We start from the raw sequence: 20,046 nt of genomic DNA on the forward strand, positions 1-20,046 counted from the left end.
TTCATGCATTCATACATCACACCACCCCCCCACCACCCCCCCCCCCACACACACATCGCGAGGCCACGTACGGACATGAATACAGAGAGTTACATTTGCATGCACATACATACGGCGAGTCATCGCTAAAGCGCTCGCTCACGCAACGCGTTGTCGCTCAAGCGCACGGTTCTCCTACGCGGGGACACTTGTGGCACAACGCGGAACGCGCCCGTTGTAGCGCCGAACGCGCCGACTATAACGCGGGACGCGCACGCGTGAGTTTACTGCGTGCGCTCCAAATTCCTCCCTCCACATTCCACGTGTTAAACGGGCATCATTTATTATTGGCGGAAAGCATATTCATATCTATATATCGAGGACCGCAGATGTTGGGCAATTGTTGGTAGCCGTCTGTGGTTCCTCCTCGCGCCTTTCAAAGAGAGCGAGGAAATGAATTAATATTCGGTGGCACTGCAGCGTTACAAGTTGACATACATACTATTGGAGACATCATAGTGACTATTAAGCAAGTATATAGGCTCTGGCGGGGCACGTTATGGCTGAGAATGGATGATGGCCAAGTGATCGAGCCGAAGGACGGAGTGCCATGTAGAGAGAGAGAGAGAGAGCACGCGAAATCAGCTGGTGGGCATATTGCTACGTGGATTGTTACATCGTGAGCTTCGGGTTAGGATGGCGACGGCACGGAGCGGAGGCTTTCATCCTGCAGTAAATTGATCATGGCCGTTCTAGATTTAAAGCTTTCGTGACTGCTAGGATCCATACTCTTTGGTTCTATTGGGTAAAGTCACGTAGGTAAAAAATAAAATAACAAAAATCACGACGTTTCGGCCACAACACAAGCGGCCTTCATCACCTGATGAAGGTGACTTTACCCAATAGAACCAAAGAGTATGATCATGGCCGATTATTGAGAGATGTTGGAAGGAAGGGAAGAGAGTGGGGAGAGAGCGTGGGATGAGGGGAGGGAGGGAAGTGAGGTTGGGGGGGTGGGAGTATGCAAGAGAGAAGACCGGTGCAGGACAGAGAGGGAGGTAAGAGAACGGAGAGAGTGGAGAGCGAGGAGGAGAGAGGCGATAATAGAGAGCGAGAGAGAAAGGGAGAGGGGAGAGGGACGGAGAGAGATCGAGGCAGGGTGCTTTCGGGTTCCCAGTGTCCCTCTGTAATTCGGTAATTGGTTAAGTGGCTAATTAGTAATTACAGCAAAGCCAATGAAATGATGTCGGTCTGTGCGGATAGGGGGCGGGGGTGGGGGGGTGAGGCGGGTATATTGATTTGCGCCGAGCACTAATTGGAGATGCGGAGGGGTGGAGGGGTGGTGAGGGGGAGGGGTGCGTGGAGGAGGAGGGAGAGGAGCAGGGCGGTGCACCTGACGCCGATGGCTCACAGATACGCGGGGCTACCTTCGAGATGACGGTACAGCAAGTCGGAGCCGATACGTACCGAATGCCTGTGGAGTGGGAGCTGTCCCCCACCGCTCCGGTTTGCATCCCCATCCCGCGAAGACAAATTCTCATAATTGATGGCAATCCTTGCGTGGCCTCGCCTTCCAAAGCGGCAGGAGCCTCCTGAAAACGAGAGTCTTGGGATTCGGGGAGACTTCGCAATGGAAAAGCAATGGAAACTAGCACTAAACTACGAACTATTTTTTTTTTTATCTTACCAAGTAAGGGCCCACTGAGCCACTCTGTTGTCCAGAAGCGACTTGGCTAACAAACGACAGCTCAGCGAAGGGGCTTATCACGTTGACATTTATAGCAGCCAAATGCTCCAAACGCGCACTTGCTTTCTAAATGTGGAGGGAAAACCCGGTGGACCCCGATAAAGATCCACGCGACCACGGGGCCAGAGACCTGCAACCTCAAAATGTACAGCAGGCGCCCGAGTTGAGATCGAACCCACGATCTCCTGTATAGCAAGAGAGGCAGTTAACATTTCGTCACCGCAGCGCGACATTGCAAAATGCGCGTGCGGCAAGTTAACTGTGGCGCGGTTTGTAAACATCAGCAGTGGGGGAGACAAAGGCGGTCGGGCGTAGGTGCAAATCACCCCCCCCTCCACACTTGCCCCAACAGTCTATTAAGGCTACATGGGGGATATTTGTCTTTGTGTGCTGCACTTGCATCACGCGGACTCTACAAATACAAAGACAATGCGTACAGACCATGGTTGGTTCGCATGTTTTGCCACAAGGACGCTTGGGTAAAACCTCCTCTTATTGTTTGATCAATTTGAAACTGCCAACAATGTCCCGCGGATACAATGAATTACAATTAAACTAACTCGGTCATAAACAGCCGTCATCATCCTAACCATCGCCATCACCGTATGGATGCTGTTTAATCTTTTTCGCACCGTACGTAGCCAAGCGTGCCAATCGGTGGTGCGGGAAATCATCGTCATCATCAGGGGGAGACTTCAAAGACAACGCCAATCGTGCAGCAGATGCCAGGCTCGTATCCCTCCACAGGGACCGCAATGCCCCCCTCTCTCCCCCCTCCCCTCGTCCCCCCCTGCCCCCCCCCCTCCCCGTCAAGCCCCCTAACCCACTACACATCACCCCTCTCTCCCGCGCTCACTCAGTGTATTTTACTAAGTGACAGAGAAGGGAGGTTGGTGGTGGCGGTGGTGGTGATAATGATGATGGTGTCGAAAGTGTGAGAAGTAAAAGGGCCGGCTGTGGTTGTGGTGTGAATTGAGGGGGGAGTGGGGGGGGGGGGGCGGAGTGAGGGGGAGACGGGGGAGACGTGGGAGACGTGGATACAGTATTCCATTTAAACAAAACTATAAAACTATAAACTGTTTTATTTTTTATTTTACCAGGTCAGGCCCACTGAGCTGTGTAGCTCTTTTTCAGAAGCGACCTGGCCACAAATGACAGCTCAACAAAGTGGCCCATACTCCAAACGCGTCTTTCTGAATGTGGAGGGGGGGGGGGGGAAACCGGAGGACCCAGAGAAAAATCCACACCACCGCGAATGAGAGAGAGAGAGAGAGCGAGAGACGCACACACACGCCAACTCCAAATATACAGCAGCAGGCGTCAGGGTCGCGATCGAACCCACGACCTCCTGCATACCAGGCGAGACAGATAACATTATCCTAGCCACCGCGGCGTCCTGGAAAGTCCGGAATGTTGATCCGTGAAATGTTTTTACGCACCCCAGGTCCCATTCAGCTCGCGTCGCTCGGTTCTTATAGCGCCACAATAAATCGCACTCTCTAGTTTCGTTTTTTTGTTTGTTAACATTCTGTGCGAGCAGGGGCGACGTCGTTCACGCAAATATGGTGTCTGTCACCATTCACGCGGTGAGCACATGCTGCCATTAGCTGCCCCAAGCTTTGCCGTCCTCTCTCTATAGTGTGTTAAGATGTGTTCAGCCAATTAACGAGTGTTTATACACGTTCGGAGGAAGCCGTAGCACACAGGCAAAGACATGCACACGCTTGTGCCAGGCTATGTGCACGTTGAGGCCACGTGAGGTGTCGAACGCCCGCTGGCAGGAGGTCACTGGGCAGACCCAGGTGCCACGGGTCGATTGACAGAGATGACTGGATGATGCACCACCTGTGCCCCCCACTGTGCCAACTTGCTGTGTTTTAGCCACCCGGCGCTCTGCTCGTTGTTGTGAGCGTCACTCATCCTCCATCCATTGTTGTTGGAGGACGACTGCCTCCAACTGCCCAGTAGCAGCGTCCTTCACGAGCCTCCTCCACAGGCTGATCTTGACACCGCTGGTACCAGTCATCGGCAAGTCCACTCAGCTCCACATCCTCCTGTACCACATCACTCCATCTCTTCTCTAGCCCGTACCGCGCCCGTTTAGCCCCCTCGATCCGGCCGAACAAAACCTGTTTAGGCATACGGTGGCTGGGCATGCGGGCTACATGACATATATAGAGATGCACAGACACACACACACATAGAGACGCACACACGCACACAAGCATAGAGACGCACACATACATAGAAACGCACAGACACACACATATGTAGTGGGTTCACGGGACACGGAGACGGTGGAGTAGAGGCAGCACTGTTTATTCAACTTAACAAGGGTTACACTGGAAGGGGTAACGGCCCCTTTACCCGTATACACGCTGGGACACCCCCTAGGCTATCTTGCCTAATTCCTGCGCTCCCAGTTCCTCCAGCTACAGGCGCTAGAGGTGGCTATCTGACCTGGCCCTGGTCAAGCACAGATCACGGCACCCACCAACCAGACCGACCCTTAAAAGGGCTCCGGCTCTGAGGCTCTGGGGCCGCACCACCGGCTTGCCCTGCCGGCCCTTAAAAGGACAGCGGTCAGGGAAGTCCCAGGGTCTATCTAGCCGGCCTTCCTTCTTCACTGGTTCTTTATTCTTGGCCCCAACAGACTGCCCCGAGCTCTCTGGCTCCCCGCCCTTTATAGCCATACACCACTGAGGGCGGGGCTATAGCGGACGTGGTTGTAGCCACCAAGGTGTGGCTGTGTGTCACCTTCCCACACTGTGTGTTACCTTCCCACAACACCCCTACACATATGTAGTGACGTAAATGGAGTCACTATGGCGTTTTGCGCCAGCTATTGTCACAAGAGTGGAACTGTGCATCTTGGGCCTCTTTCTGGCACCAGAGTAGCTATGGCGTGGAAGCGGGCCCTAGAGGGCATGGTTCTGGTTACGGTCAGAGAGAGGGCAAGTAAGGACGTGATAGTCTGGGTGAACTCGAGAGGGCACGTGAACGGGGCAGGGTAGCGACAGGGCCCAAAGGGTGGCTTGAGGGACACGTGGTGCTCGGTCGAGAACCTTCTGATGAGATCCAGAAGGGGGCGTGGCCGAGGGTGGAGCGACGCCACGGTCGGGAGCATAAAAGGGAGGCCCCGAGAGCTATCAAGGCTGTCTGCTGGAATGGAACCCTCGGTGCTACGTCTCTTCGGTCTTCGGTCGTTACGCTCGGCATCGTGGATCGGGCAGTGTGTTGCTGACCTGACCCGTTTATATAGTTACCCTGTTGGGGTCTAGCAACTGTGTACGTTGATGTAGAAACCCTGTTGGGGTGTTATAATAAAGTGTGTGCTTCCGTGGAACCCACTACACACACATAGAGACGCACACACACATAGAGACGCACACACACATAGAGACGCACACACACATAGAGACGCACACACACATAGAGACGCACACACACATAGAGACGCACACACACACATAGAGACGCACACACACATAGAGACGCACACACACATAGAGACGCACACACACATAGAGGCACACACACATAGAGACGCACACACACATAGAGACGCACACACACATAGAGACGCACACACACATAGAGACGCACACACACATAGAGACGCACACACACATAGAGACGTACACACACATAGAGACACACACACACATAGAGACGCACACACACATACAGACGCACACAGACATATAGACGCACACAGACATATAGACGCACACATGCAAAGAGACGCACACAGGCACCCATTTGATTGAGCAAATTTACGTTTCCCTCTTCAGAAATGTCCTGAGATGCCTAAGAACGAAGCCAGGATGGATTCATACAGTGCCAATTTAAAATCGGGACTTTAATGGCATTACATTATATATTCAAATACAACCAAATATTAACATATTTTATCTCGTCTTGAAAAAAAACCCGATGGTAATGTGCAATAATAACCCCCCTATTCCCGTATCTAATTTCCCTATAGCTCCCCCGCAGTAAGTTAAATGCATAGAACCATCATCATCATCATCCATTCTCAGCTCTCCCTTCTCCCGATTGCGTCCTCCCAGCACCCCCGGTGAATAAGAATAATCGTACCCGGGCTCTCTTGCAACGCCACGGTGGCGGGAGCGGTGGCGCAGTGGTTAGCGGCTTCGCACAGTCCACGCAGACGACACGGCGGATCGAGCTTCGCCCCGCACGCCGAACGAGCAGTTGCCGGCGCTAGCCCCAGAGCGACACCGCTCCGACAGAATCCACGTCAATCGCTGCTCGCACGCTCACTCGGTCAAATTAAAAAAAATTCTCCACCGATCCCGCACACTCCGCATCCTTTGTAAAAAAAAACACGCGACCTATACACCGGCGCCGCAGTCATTGGTGTCTTTGTGTGTGAGTGTGAGCAGCGCGCTAGGCACTGCGCAACCGCTCCGCACACTCACAGATGCGACAGAGAAGAAAGATCGTCCGTGTTAGCCTTTCAGAGACTGTTTTGGGCAAAGCGCTGTTCGCGAGCGCCTATTAAGGCTGGGCACGGCACACAAAGGCGTGGTGTCTCCCCAATGGGGATACTTACACACTGCACCAGGTGCTCATTAATTTTTTTGCACGCTTTTATTTAACTCACGCTGTCTTGTTGTCGGAGTCGTATCCTCAAATCTTCTAGCTCAATTTTGAGCCACTTCCCAATGTGGTATTGACTGTAAACTTGGTATACTTATGTCATACTTGTGATAATACGATATTCTATCATTAAAGATAATATATTTTTAAACATATAGATTTTTTAAGGCCGACTCGACGTGGGGGAGGGATATATGGAGAACACCGGTTCGGATATTTGTCACTGATGTTGGCCGGGAGCGGGAATACGAACCTGGCTTTGTAGCCTTGATAGCGCAATGAGCTAACCACTGTGCCACGGTTCCCCATACACACACAAGACAAAGATCCCACGTATAGCCTTAATACACACACACAAGACAAAGATCCCACGTATCGCTTTCACATGCTACTGGGGCTAGTGCTGTCAGCAAGCACCTATGAAGATCGGCACGGCACGCGAGAGAAGTGGGTGGCCAACACCTCTCCGGCCCGCCTTTGTCTCCCTAGCGGCGATGTTCACACTCACGTGGGCACGCGCGCGTGAGTGCGCGCGTCTCTGTACGCGTGGAACAGCAGCCGCCCACCGCCAAGGCGCTCGCTTCACTCGCCGCGCATCGGAGCTGCAAATTCAGCGACGGCATTCGGACCGTGTCCGCGGCTGCCGCCCTCCATTATCAGACGTCGCGGGGGGTCGTGTGGGAGCAGTGAGGGCGGAGGGGGGGGGCTGGAAGGGTTTTGGGAAAGGTGAGATCTGGAGCAAGGAGGTGTCGTGAATGTGTTGCCTGTCCGTTTTACGAGCGTCTTTGAATGACTTTTTATATATATATGCACGAATTGGCGATAACCTCACCACAGCGCTCGTGCCAGGCTAGGTGCACGGCTGAGGTGACTCATAAAAGCCTAGGTGAAAGGGGTGTTGTGGGGGGGGGGATGATGTATTGCTACGGAGAACAGATCTCCCGCAAGATGATGCAAAGCAACGAGAATGTCAGGAAAGGCACTATCCTGGCGATCAGAACAACACGGAGCGTCTTCTATTCGGGAGAATACGGTCACGATGAAAGGAAAATAAGAATAATGATAACCAGCGGTACATATTAAAATTAGTCAGAGTGTAGTGTTACAAACAGAGTAATTAAAATCTATCAGCACAAATCCCGCGTGTATTTAGGCGGTGATGGTGGCGGTGGTGGTGGTGGAGATGGTGGAGATTGATTCAATCTCTGTCGGGCTAAAGATCCACACCACCCTCGATTCGCACAAAACACCCCACCCAGAACCATCACCCCCCCCCCTCGACCACCACTTCCTCTACCCAACCCCTCCCCCAACTTGCCTCTGCAGGGGGTCCCTCGCTACACAAGAGACCCTTTTCACACCCGGAATGTGCAAATGGCTTTGAGGGGTGTCGCGACTTCGTGCTATGGAAGGGGTGCACGTGGGTCCGTGGAGGGGATGGCGGGGGAGAAGGGGCTGGGGGGGGGGGGGAGATGGGGGCGGGGGGATTGAGGGGTGGGGGGTGAGAACAGAATGAACGATTGTCAACCGCAGGTCCGATTCGTTACTCATTCTGTTGAAGTAATACATTACAACAACTTCAACTCGGAACACCGCTCGCTCTCGCAGAGAGAGAGGACGAGTCGGAGGCGCGAGCAGGAACTACAGACGGCCGAGGAGGCAGCAGCAGACCCGTAGACTTCCATAGATACCCATAGACCTCTATACAGACCCATAGACCTCCATACAGACCCATAGACCTCCATACAGACCCATAGACCTCTATACAGACCCATAGACCTCTATACAGACCCATAGACTTCCATAAAGATCCCTAGACTTCCATACAGATCCATAGACCTCTATACATACCCATAGACCTCTATACAGACCCATATACCTGTATACAGACCCGATAGACCTCCATACAGACCCATAGACCTCTATACAGACCCATAGACCTCCATACAGACCCATAGACCTCCATACAGACCCATAGACTTCCATAAAGATCCCTAGACTTCCATACAGATCCATAGACCTCTATACAGACCCATAGACCTCTATACAGACCCATATACCTCTATACAGACCCATAGACCTCTATACAGACCCATAGACCTCTATACAGACCCATATACCTTTATACAGACCCATAGACCTCCATACAGACCCATAGACCTCTATACAGACCCATAGACCTCTATACAGACCCATAGACCTCCATACAGACCCATAGACCTCTATACAGACCCATAGACCTCCATACAGACCCATAGACCTCTATACAGACCCATAGACTTCCATTAAGATCCATAGACCTCCATACAGACCCATATACCTCTATACAGACCCAGACTTCCATTAAGATCCATAGACCTCCATACAGACCCATAGACCTCTATACAGACCCATAGACCTCTATACAGACCCATAGACATCTATAAAGACCCATAGACCTCTATACAGACCCATAGACCTCTATACAGACCCATATACTTCCATACAGACCCATATACCTCTATACAGACCATAGACCTCTATACAGACCCATAGACCTCTATACAAACCCATAGACCTTCATACAGACCCATAGACCTCTATACAGACCCATAGACCTCTATACAGACCCATAGACATCTATACAGACCCATAGACCTCTATGCAGACCCATAGATCTCCATACAGACCCATAGACCTCTATACAGACCCATATACCTCTAAACATACCCATAGACCTCTATACAGACTCATATACCTCTATACAGACCCATAGACCTCCATACAGACCCATAGACCTCCATACAGACCCATAGACCTCCATACAGACCCATAGATCTCTAAACAGACCCATAGACCTCTATACAGACCCATAGACCTCCATACAGACCCATAGACCTCTATACCGACCCATAGACCTCTATACAGACGCATAGACATCTATACAGACCCATAGACCTCCATACAGACCCGTAGACCTCTATACAGACCCATAGACCTCTATACAGACCCATAGACCTCCATACAGACACACATACCTCCATACAGACCCACAGACCTCCATACAGACCCATAGACGTCCATACAGACCCATAGACCTCTATACAGACCCATAGACCTCCATACAGACCCATAGACCTCCGTACAGACCCATAGACCTCTATACAGACCCATAGACCTCCATACAGACCCATATACCTCCATACAGACCCATAGACCTCCATACAGACCCATAGATCTTCACACATACACAGACTTCCATAGAGACTCATAGACTTCCATAGAGACCCATAGACCTTCAAACAGACTCCACAGACTTCCGTACAGACCCAGCTATGGATCTAAGAAGGAGGCGCTGCTGCTGTCCGCTCCGTTACTGCGTCCTAAAATTAACTGCGGGGGTGGGGGTCAGGTGTGGGGGTGAAGGTATCGGCGGCTCATTGACTAAGAACACGGGGAGGGGATTAAAGGAGAAATTAAACAACAGCGCGATCAATGGAGCTCACCGCGGGAGGGTAAGAGTGGCCCTTTATGTCTAAACAAAGACTGGGTCAGAGGTGGTGACCCGGGGCGAGGCTATCTCTGTGTCTGTGTGTGTGTGTGCATGGCTCTGGGTCTGTGCGGCGTGTAAACGTCGCCACTGGGGAAACAAAGGCGGTCGGGCGTGATGCTTGGCCACCCTACCCGCCAGATAGCCGCGTCAGGGGGTAGCGGGGTGCATTGCTGTGATGTCTCTCACTCGCATTCTGTCGAACGGCGCATTGCCTCGTGAAAAGCAGTATCGTCTGTTTTTCTAACGGGTTGCTACTCGCCAACAGCACTTGCCCCAAAAGTCTGTTCAGGCTCTACAGGGGATTTTGTTTTTTTTAAAGCGTGGTCATGTCTAGTATGAGTTCCCATCTCCAGTCTCACCGCTCTCCCGACACCTGCCAGAGCGTCCCAGTTTTAACCACCACCACTACAGCCACGACTCTCATTATTATACGCACATAATACTACCACCACTCTCATTATACACACATAACACTACCACCACTCTCGTTATTATACATACATAACACTACCACCACTCTCATTATTATACACACATAACACTACCAACACTCTCATTATTATACACACATAACACTACCACCACTCTCATTATTATACACACATAACACTACCACCACTCTCATTATTATACACACATAATACTACCACCACTCTCATTATTATACACACATAATACTACCACCACTCTCATTATTATACACACATAACACTACCACCACTCTCATTATTATACACACATAATACTACCACCACTCTCATTATTATACACACATAATACTACCACCACTCTCATTATTATACACAAATAACACTACCACCACTCTCATTATTATACACACATAACACTACCACCACTCTCATTATTATACACACATAATACTACCACCACTCTCATTATTATACACACATAACACTACCACCACTCTCATTATTATACACACATAACACTACCACCACTCTCATTATTATACACACATAACACTACCACCACTCTCATTATACACACATAACACTACCACCACTCATTATTATACACACATAACACTACTACCACTCTCATTATTATACACACATAACACTACCACCACTCTCATTATTATACACACATAACACTACTACCACTCTCATTATTATACACACATAACACTACCACCACTCTCATTATTATACACAAATAACACTACCACCACTCTCATTATTATACACACATAACACTACCACTACTCTCATTATTATACACACATAACACTACCACCACTCTTATTATTATACACACATAACACTACCACCACTCTCATTATTATACACACATAACACTATCACCACTCTCATTATTATACACACATAACACTACCACCACTCTCATTATTATACACACATAACACTACCACCACTCTCATTATTATACACACATAATACTACCACCACTCTCATTATTATACACACATAACACTACCACCACTCTAATTATTATACACACATAACACTACCACCACTATCATTATTATACACACATAATACTACCACCACTATCATTATTATACACACATAACACTACCACCACTCTCATTATTATACACACATAACACTACCACCACTCTCATTATTATACACACGTAACACTACCACCACTCTCATTATTATACACACATAACACTACCACCACTCTCATTATTATACACACATAATACTACCACTACTCTCATTATTATACACACATAACACTACCACCACTCGCATTATTATACACACACAATACTACCACCACTCTCATTATTATACACAATTGACACTACCACCACTCTCATTATTATACACACATAACACTACCACCACTCTCATTATTATACACACATAACACTACCACCACTCTTATTATTATACACACATAACACTACCACCACTCTCATTATTATACACACATAACACTACCACCACTCTCATTATTATACACACATTACACTACCACCACTCTCATTATTATACACACATAATACTACCACCACTCTCATTATTATACACACATAACACTACCACCACTCTCATTATTATACACACATAACACTACCACCACTCTCATTATTATACACACATAACACTATCACCACTCTCATTATTATACACACATAACACTACCACCACTCTCATTATTATAAACACGTAACACTACCACCACTCTCATTATTATACACACATAACACTACCACCACTCTCATTATTATACACACATAATACTACCACCACTCTCATTATTATAAACACATAACACTATCACCACTCTCATTATTATACACACATAACACTACCACCACTCTCATTATTATACACACATAATACTACCACCACTCTCATTATTATACACACATAACACTACCACCACTCTCATTATTATAGACACATAACACTACCACCACTCTCATTATTATACACACGTAACACTACCACCACTCTCATTATTATAAACACGTAACACTACCACCACTACAGTCACACCACTCTGATTATCATACACACACCACTGCCACGCTCGTTATTATAAACGTCGCAGCACCACCACAACGCTCAGTATATACATCCACATACACCACTCACCATCAACACTAATATTACATACACATAAAACACCAATACGACCACCACCACCACTACCCACCCACCCCTCCACCACCTGCACCACCACCACCACCACCACCCACCCACCCCTCCACCACCTGCACCACCACCACCACCACCGAGTTCGCAACCTCCCCCTCTCCCCCCTTAGCCCCAACCGCCGCCCCAGCGCCCCCTGCCGAGATGCCAGCTGGCGGAAACTTCAAAGTGAGCAGCCCCCCCCCCCCCTCCATCAAACCCACCTCCCCCTCTCCTTTCTTAATTTTCTCCCTTAATCTCCTCTGTCTGTCTCTCCTCTCTCTCGCCATCTCTTCACTCAGCAACTCATTCACTCAATCGCCCACCCACCCACTCACCCCTCTCACTCACTCTGCTCACTCTTACACCTGAGACTACATGCGAGTTTCCCGAGTCGTCGCCCGGTGAAACAAAATCAAGTCGAACGTGGAAGCTCGCTGGCGAAGCATCCCGGGTTTCCTTGACCCAACAGATGCGTTCACTTTGTGGGCGACAGAGGGAGCTGTCCATGGTGCTGAAGGTGTCACGTTGGCAATCGTCTCCGGCAACAAAGAAAACACGTGTGCGCCCGTGTGCGCGTGTGTGTGTGTAGGTCTAGGTGTGTGCCCCAACTGTCTGTTAAGGCTACACGGGGGATCTTTGTCGTTGCCTTTGTTGTGGGGAGCGTCATTGCAACGGTCAGCGCGCTGCGCTACGAACCCCGGCCCAGCATGAGTTTGATTTCCGCTCACGGCCAACACAAGTGACGATTATCTGAACCGGTCCTGGGCCTCCGATAGGTCGACTCAGCCGCAAGCGAATAAACACATCGCCACGACCGAGACAAAGGCGGCCGGGGCCTGGTGCTGGCCACCCGTTCGCGTGCCGTGCCAGCTTTTTCATAGATGCTACTCGCTAACAGCACTTGCCCCGATAGTCTGTTAAGGCTGCACGGGTTATCTTTGGTGTGCGCGTATGGGGCTGCTGTGGGATTAAAGAGCGAGATAGCCAGGAGAAGGCGGTAGAGCAACGGATTCTCGAATATATCTGTGCGGAGGTTTTGAGCGTTACAGGGTCGTACGCGTGGTGGGTTTATCTCCAGGTTGTTTTTGATTCCGTCCCCGCGCGAAGGCAGGCTTGCATTCGCCAAAGCACCCCCCACGTGGCAAGACCCTCCTGCAAAATAGCCTCGAGACTCGACGAGGTTTTCCTGGCTAAATGAAGAAGACTGTTCATAGTGGTACCTACGTGAAGAGAAGGAACTAGACACAATAAATGGGGGGGGGGGGGGGGGTTGGAGGAGGCGGGGGTTAGATCGTTTACGTATCAATGTGTCAATAAACCCGCCACCACTCGACCGCACAACCAATCAGCAAGGTTTGTCACGTCAACACGACGTGCCAATTCGTTGCTACTTCAGCAGCACCGGTTGCGTGTTGGAGAGCAAACCCACAACAGTTAGAATTCGAGGACCGTGGCGTTTCGCCAGTGATTGCAACAACAACAGCAACCAGCTTCATCAGGTCATTAGCCATGGTTGTGAATAAGTGTTCGTGTTTCTGGGCATCGCCCCCACTTCCGCCCACCTCACACACCAGCCCCTCCCCCCTCCCTCTTGCCGCCCCCCTCCCCGCCCCCACCCCTCCCCCCACCTCTTGCCGCCCCCCTCCCCTCCCCGCCCCCACCCTTCCCCCCCCTCTTGCCGCCCCCCTCCCCTCCCCGCCCCCTCCTTCCCCCTCTTGCCGCCCCCTCCCCGCCCCCACCCCCTCCTCCCCCCGAGGATTCAGCTGCTCCCGACAAGGTCACGGGGCAGCATCAGCAGCTGCACACTCCATCATCATCATCGTCATCATCATCATCGTCATCAGTAAGAGCATTATCATCAGCAGCAGCAGAAGAAGAATCAGCAGCAGCGGAAGCAGCAGCATCGTCAGTAGCAGCAGAAGCATCGTCAGCATGGTCACTTTAGTCGTCAAGCATTAGCAGTGGAGAGACAAAGGCGGCCCGGTGTGCTTCGAGCCATAGCCACTTGCTCGTGTGCCGTGTTGGTCTTACACCGGCGCTCGCAAAAAAATAACTAAAAGCAATTGGCTCCCAGTAAACGTGGGACGTTGGGCCAGCGTTGGCATATTTACTGGGCTGTGTTAACAGCTGCACGGGGGGAGGATCATTGTCTTGGTGGTGTGTGTGTGTTTGTTTGTATGTTGTTGAAGCGGTGGTGTAGCGGTTAGCGCGGCGACCCGAGTTCGATTCCCGCTCACGGCAAAACACCGGTGACGATTATTTGAACCGGTCCTGGACCTCGCCTAGGTCGAGTCAGCCTCAAATGAGTACCTGGTGCGGTGTGTAAACATCGCCACTGGGGAGACAAAGGCGACCGGGCGTGATGTTTGGCCACCCACCTCCCCGTGTGTCGTGCCGGCTTTCATAGGTGCTCGCTAACATCACTTGCCGCAACGGTCTGTTCAGGCCATATACGGGGGATCTTTGCATTAGTTGAACCTCTTTCGCACCGTACGTAGCCAACCGTGGCAATCGGAGTTGCGGGGGAGGGACAGCGGACGAAACGCCAAGAACGCAGCTCTAATCAAACACGTTTTCAACCGAGCTGATTGGACTTGCCGATGACTGGTGCCAGCGGTGTCAAGATGGGCCTCTGAAGGACGCCTCCGTGCGGTTTGAAGGGCTGTCGCCCGCCAACAGCACCGCATGGGCGGAGCAGGTTGCAACGCCCACGGACGACGAGCGGGAGCGCCGGGCGGACCAGATCGCAGCGCATTGGCGCAGTCAGTCAACACATTTTGTACTTCCGCGATCTGACCTCCCCGAAGACCCCCCCTTCTATTATGGACAATATTGGTCGCGGAAGCCCCCGCGCGCGTTGAACACCAATGTCGCCTGGGTCTGTCGCGTGACCTCCTGCCAGCGTCAGCAGCCGCGTTAGCCCTCGAAACTTCGGCGTGACCACCACGAGGTTTCTACCCGTGACGTCGCCGGCCACTTAGTGGCGAGCGGCGGTTCTTGGTTGTTGTTGCTGTTGCTGCTGCTGTTGTTGTGAGTACAGGCACGGCATTTGGCAATCGAAGGCAAGCAAGGAATCATTACCGATGTCAAAAGGAGCGGGAGCAGGCACAGGAGGGGGGAATTGGTATTGTGCCCTGCAGCAGTGGCGGGTTCTGACAGCAGCACTTTCGCCGGTCATTTCTTAGCCGAAATCGTTGAGTTCCTGACAACAAAGAGACGCGATTATGATGGGGGTTGTTGTTGTTGTTGTTGAGGTTGTTTATTTTTTTATTATTAAACGATCTGAATCTGCTCGCGGAGAAAGAAGAGCATGAGGAGGTGAAGAGGCAGTGCAGCCCTGCAATTGCTCACTCTGTCCGCTGCTGCTGCTGCGAAGGATGGGGATGAGGGAGATGATGATGAGGATGATGATGATGATGATGAGGATGATGATGAGGAGGTGTCTCGGCTACAGGCAGCTAGCTACGAGTGAGTGAGTGGGTGAGTGGGTGAGTCGGTGCTTGATTCGGTGGGTGAGTCGGTGCTTGATTCGGTGGGTGAGTCGGTGGGTGTGTGACTGAGTGTGTGTGTGACTGAGTGGGTGGGTGAGTGAGTGGGTGTGTGAGTGGGTGAGTCGGTGGTTGATTCGGTGGGTGAGTCGGTGGGTGTGTGACTGAGTGGGTGGGTGAGTGAGTGGGTGGGTGAGTGAGTGAGTAGGTGAGCTTCAGGCCGATGGACTGCTGATCGAGAAGCTGAGAGATCCAAACAAATTCAATTAAGGAATTGTTTACACTCTTAGAATCGAATCGGCGACCTGTGCGTTGCAAGTGCAGCGTGCTAACCACTGCACGCAAAGGATCTATATACACAGCACAGTGATACGCGTGCGTATCACAAACCTAATTTACTTATCCGTTCTCTCTCTGCGCCATGCGACTGGTAATTAAGTTGCGTGTATATACACCCATCACTGCCGCCACCACCGACACCGCCACCACCACCTTGCAAGTGAATTATTTACCAGTTCATAAAAAAAGCCAAATCAATTAAGAGATGCTGCCTCAGTCGCGCGCCAAGACGCGATGCCGCGAATTCTTGAAAGGATCCATCGAGATTATTAAGTGAGGCTATTGGTAGGAGGAGGATGGGGGAATGTGATTGTATTGCATTAATTAATTTGTATGGTTTTGTCAGCTAAAGTGGTTGTGAACGACGGAATGACAACGGCAACAACAAGGGCGGTGTATCTGTCGTGCGGTTTAAAAAAATATAAATTTTAACAAAGGGTGCGAGTGTGCGGGATCGGTGGGGAATATTTTAATTTGACCGAGTGAGCGTGCGAGCAGCGATTGACGTGGACTCTGTCGGAGCGGTGTCGCTCTGGGGCTAGCGCCGGCAACTGCTCGTTCGGCGTGCGGGGCGAAGCTCGATCCGCCGTGTCGTCTGCGTGGACTGTGCGAAGCCGCTAACCACTGCGCCACCGCTCCCGCCACCGTGGCGTTGCAAGATAGCCCGGGTACGATTATTCTTATTCACCGGGGGTGCTGGGAGGACGCAATCGGGAGAAGAGAGAGCTGAGAATGGATGATGATGATGATGGTTCTATGCATTTAACTTACTGCGGGGGAGCTATATGGAAATTAGATGCGGGAATAGGGGGGTTATTATTGCACATTAGCATAGCGTTGTTAAACACGAGATAGATTCTGTTAATATTGGTTGTATATGAATATATATAATTTACTGCATCTTACTGTACATTTCATTTGAAGCATTCGTGACTGCAGGAATTACTCTTTGATTCTTTCGGTAAAGTCCCGTAGAATGAAAATAAAATAAATAATAGAATACGACGTTTCGATTGCAACACAAGCTTCCGTCATCAGGTATGAATGAATGCAAGCTCGGAGAGAGACACATATCCAGAGAGAGAGAGAGAGCGAGACAAACAGAGACACGGAGAGAGACACATATCCAGAGAGAGACAAACAGAGACACGGAGAGAGACACATAGACAGAGAGACAGAGAGACAAACACAGACACGGAGAGAGATACATATCCAGAGAGAGAGACAAACAGAGACACGGAGAGAGACACATAGACAGAGAGAGAGAGACAAACACAGACACAGAGAGAGACACATATCCAGAGAGAGAGAGACAAACACAGACACGGAGAGAGACACATATCCAGAGAGAGAGAGACAAACAGAGACAGGGAGAGAGACACATAGACAGAGAGACAGAGAGAGACACACACAGAGGACACACATGGGGGAGAGACACAGAGAAAGAACGCCTCTGTGACGAGGCATTATATATAGCGAGAGGGGGGGGGGGCAGATAAATTAGGATGTCAATGAGAGCGGCAGGGGTAGAGAAATTGAAAGTATGAGAAAACAAACCTAGTAAACTTTACATTATTTAATACGAGGTTCGGACGGGATATTTGTGGCTATGTTTTATGTTTTGTGGGGGGGCGGGGGGGCGGTAGCGGTGAGGAGCAGTGGGTTGGTTGCGCTGCGAGCCCCCGTTAACCTGAGTTCAATCCCGGCCCGCGCCCGACGGCTCAACTACAGCGGACAATATCTGAACCGATTCTTCCTGCCCCCTGACGGCTGTCCATTTACTGACAGCAGCACGCGAACAGCCGCTCGTGCATACATAAAGACAAAGCAGCTCCACCCCCACCCCCGTATCGTCTTTGAGAGACAGTTGGGGCAAGTGGTGTTTGTGAACACCCGATGAAGGACGGCAGTGGGCACGAGGGGGGGGGGGGGGGGTGGGTGACCAGCATCACGCCCGACCGCCTTTGTCTCCCCAGTGGCGATGTTTACACACCGCACCAGGTCCTCATTTGAGGCTGAGTCGATTTAGGGGAGGCCCAAGGCCGGTTCAGATAATCGTCACTGGTGTTTCTGGTGGCCGTGAGCGGGAATCGAATTCGGGTCCGCCGGTTTATTCGTTAATAACCACTACACTACCGCTCCCCACTAAAAAAAAACTTAACAACCGACAGACACACGGACATAAAGATTCCCCGTATAGCCTCAACAAACTGTTGGGGCTAGTGCTGTTAGCGAGCACCTGTGAAGGCCGACACGGCACACGAGGGGGTGGGTGGCCAACACTACTCCAGGCCGCCTTTGTCTCCGCAGTGACGATGTTTACACATCGCACCAGGTACTCATTTGAGGCTGAGTCGACCTAGGGGAGGCCCAGGTTACCGTTTCAGAAAAATCGTCACCGGTGTTGACCGTGAGCGGGAATCGAACCCGCCTCGGCAGGCTCGTAGCGCAGCGCGCTAATAACCACTCCACTCCCGCTCCCCACTCAAAAAAAACTTAAACAACAACCGACAAACACACGGACACGCGCGGACACGCACGCGCGCGCGCGCGCTCGCTCGCCGTGACAGGCGCTCAGAGAGATCTGCGACCCGCACGATGCAATACAGCGGATTGCCTGGGAGCTCTCTCGCTCCTCTCTCGCTCTCTCTCTCCCTGCGCGCTTCACAGCGACATCAAAACAACAAAGATCCTCCTCCTCCCCCCCACCCACCACGGCTTTGGCGGAGGACGTCAATCACGCGGCTGCCCGTCTCGCGCGCGTGACCGCCCGTGGTGCTTTGCTCGATCCGCTGCTGCCGCTGCCGAGGCCACGGAGTGGGTCCGCGACTCTGCAAAATCGCGGCGCTCGCTCGGACGGTGCCAAATGCCGCGGCCGTCTTTGTATCAAGCTAAAACAGCAACCAAACAAAACGCAACTCAACGCATCTGTCCAATGAGATTGCCTGAAAAAAAATAAAACGCAACTGTAGGTGTACTAGCTTGTTTGCCCGCCCTAGGACGGAAAGCTGTGATGTTTTACGAATAAATTGAGCAGAGTATCATTGTATCTCGCGTAAATTTAATGGCAGTGAATCTTGCACGAAAGTACGTCATAAAACACTTCACTGCATTTCACTGTAGCACTGTATATAATAACTGAGCTTCAATTTGTTCAAAGTCACTGCTCTGATACTTTATTATCTTCTGCTTTTGGTCGCTGGGGTTGAAATAAATTGGAATTCGATACAATATCTGGAAAATCACCGAAAAATGTCTATTTTACCATAATGCAAAAGCATAAATTAGACTTACCTTTTGTCTCAAGTGCTGAAGAAATAAAGACACCGAATCAACTTTGTTGCTGCGTATAATTATTTTATGAGATTGATTTTCAATAAAGAAACATAAAACTTAAAGCGAATTTGTGAAAAAAATTCCGCTCGACCTTCTTCTGCGTGAGTGTAAAAATTCACCCGCTCATGAATATTCATGACGGGGGGGGGGGCATGTGGAGTGACGTCACGCGCGTTGCACACAAACAAATATTATTGGCTCATTATAGTAGTAATAGGTACTGTGTGACGATTCGGGCAATGGCCCCTCTTTCATAGCGCACACATAATGTATGTGCTATGTACGTTGAACTTCTTTCGCACCGTACGTAGCCAACCGCACTAATCGGAGGTCCGGGGGACGGACAATAAACTATGTGCAATG

The sequence above is a fragment of the Petromyzon marinus genome, chromosome 38 (genome assembly GCF_048934315.1).
Source record: "Petromyzon marinus isolate PM22_M1 ecotype Great Lakes invasive population chromosome 38, UKy_Petmar_22M1.pri1.0, whole genome shotgun sequence".
NCBI lineage: Eukaryota > Metazoa > Chordata > Hyperoartia > Petromyzontiformes > Petromyzontidae > Petromyzon > Petromyzon marinus.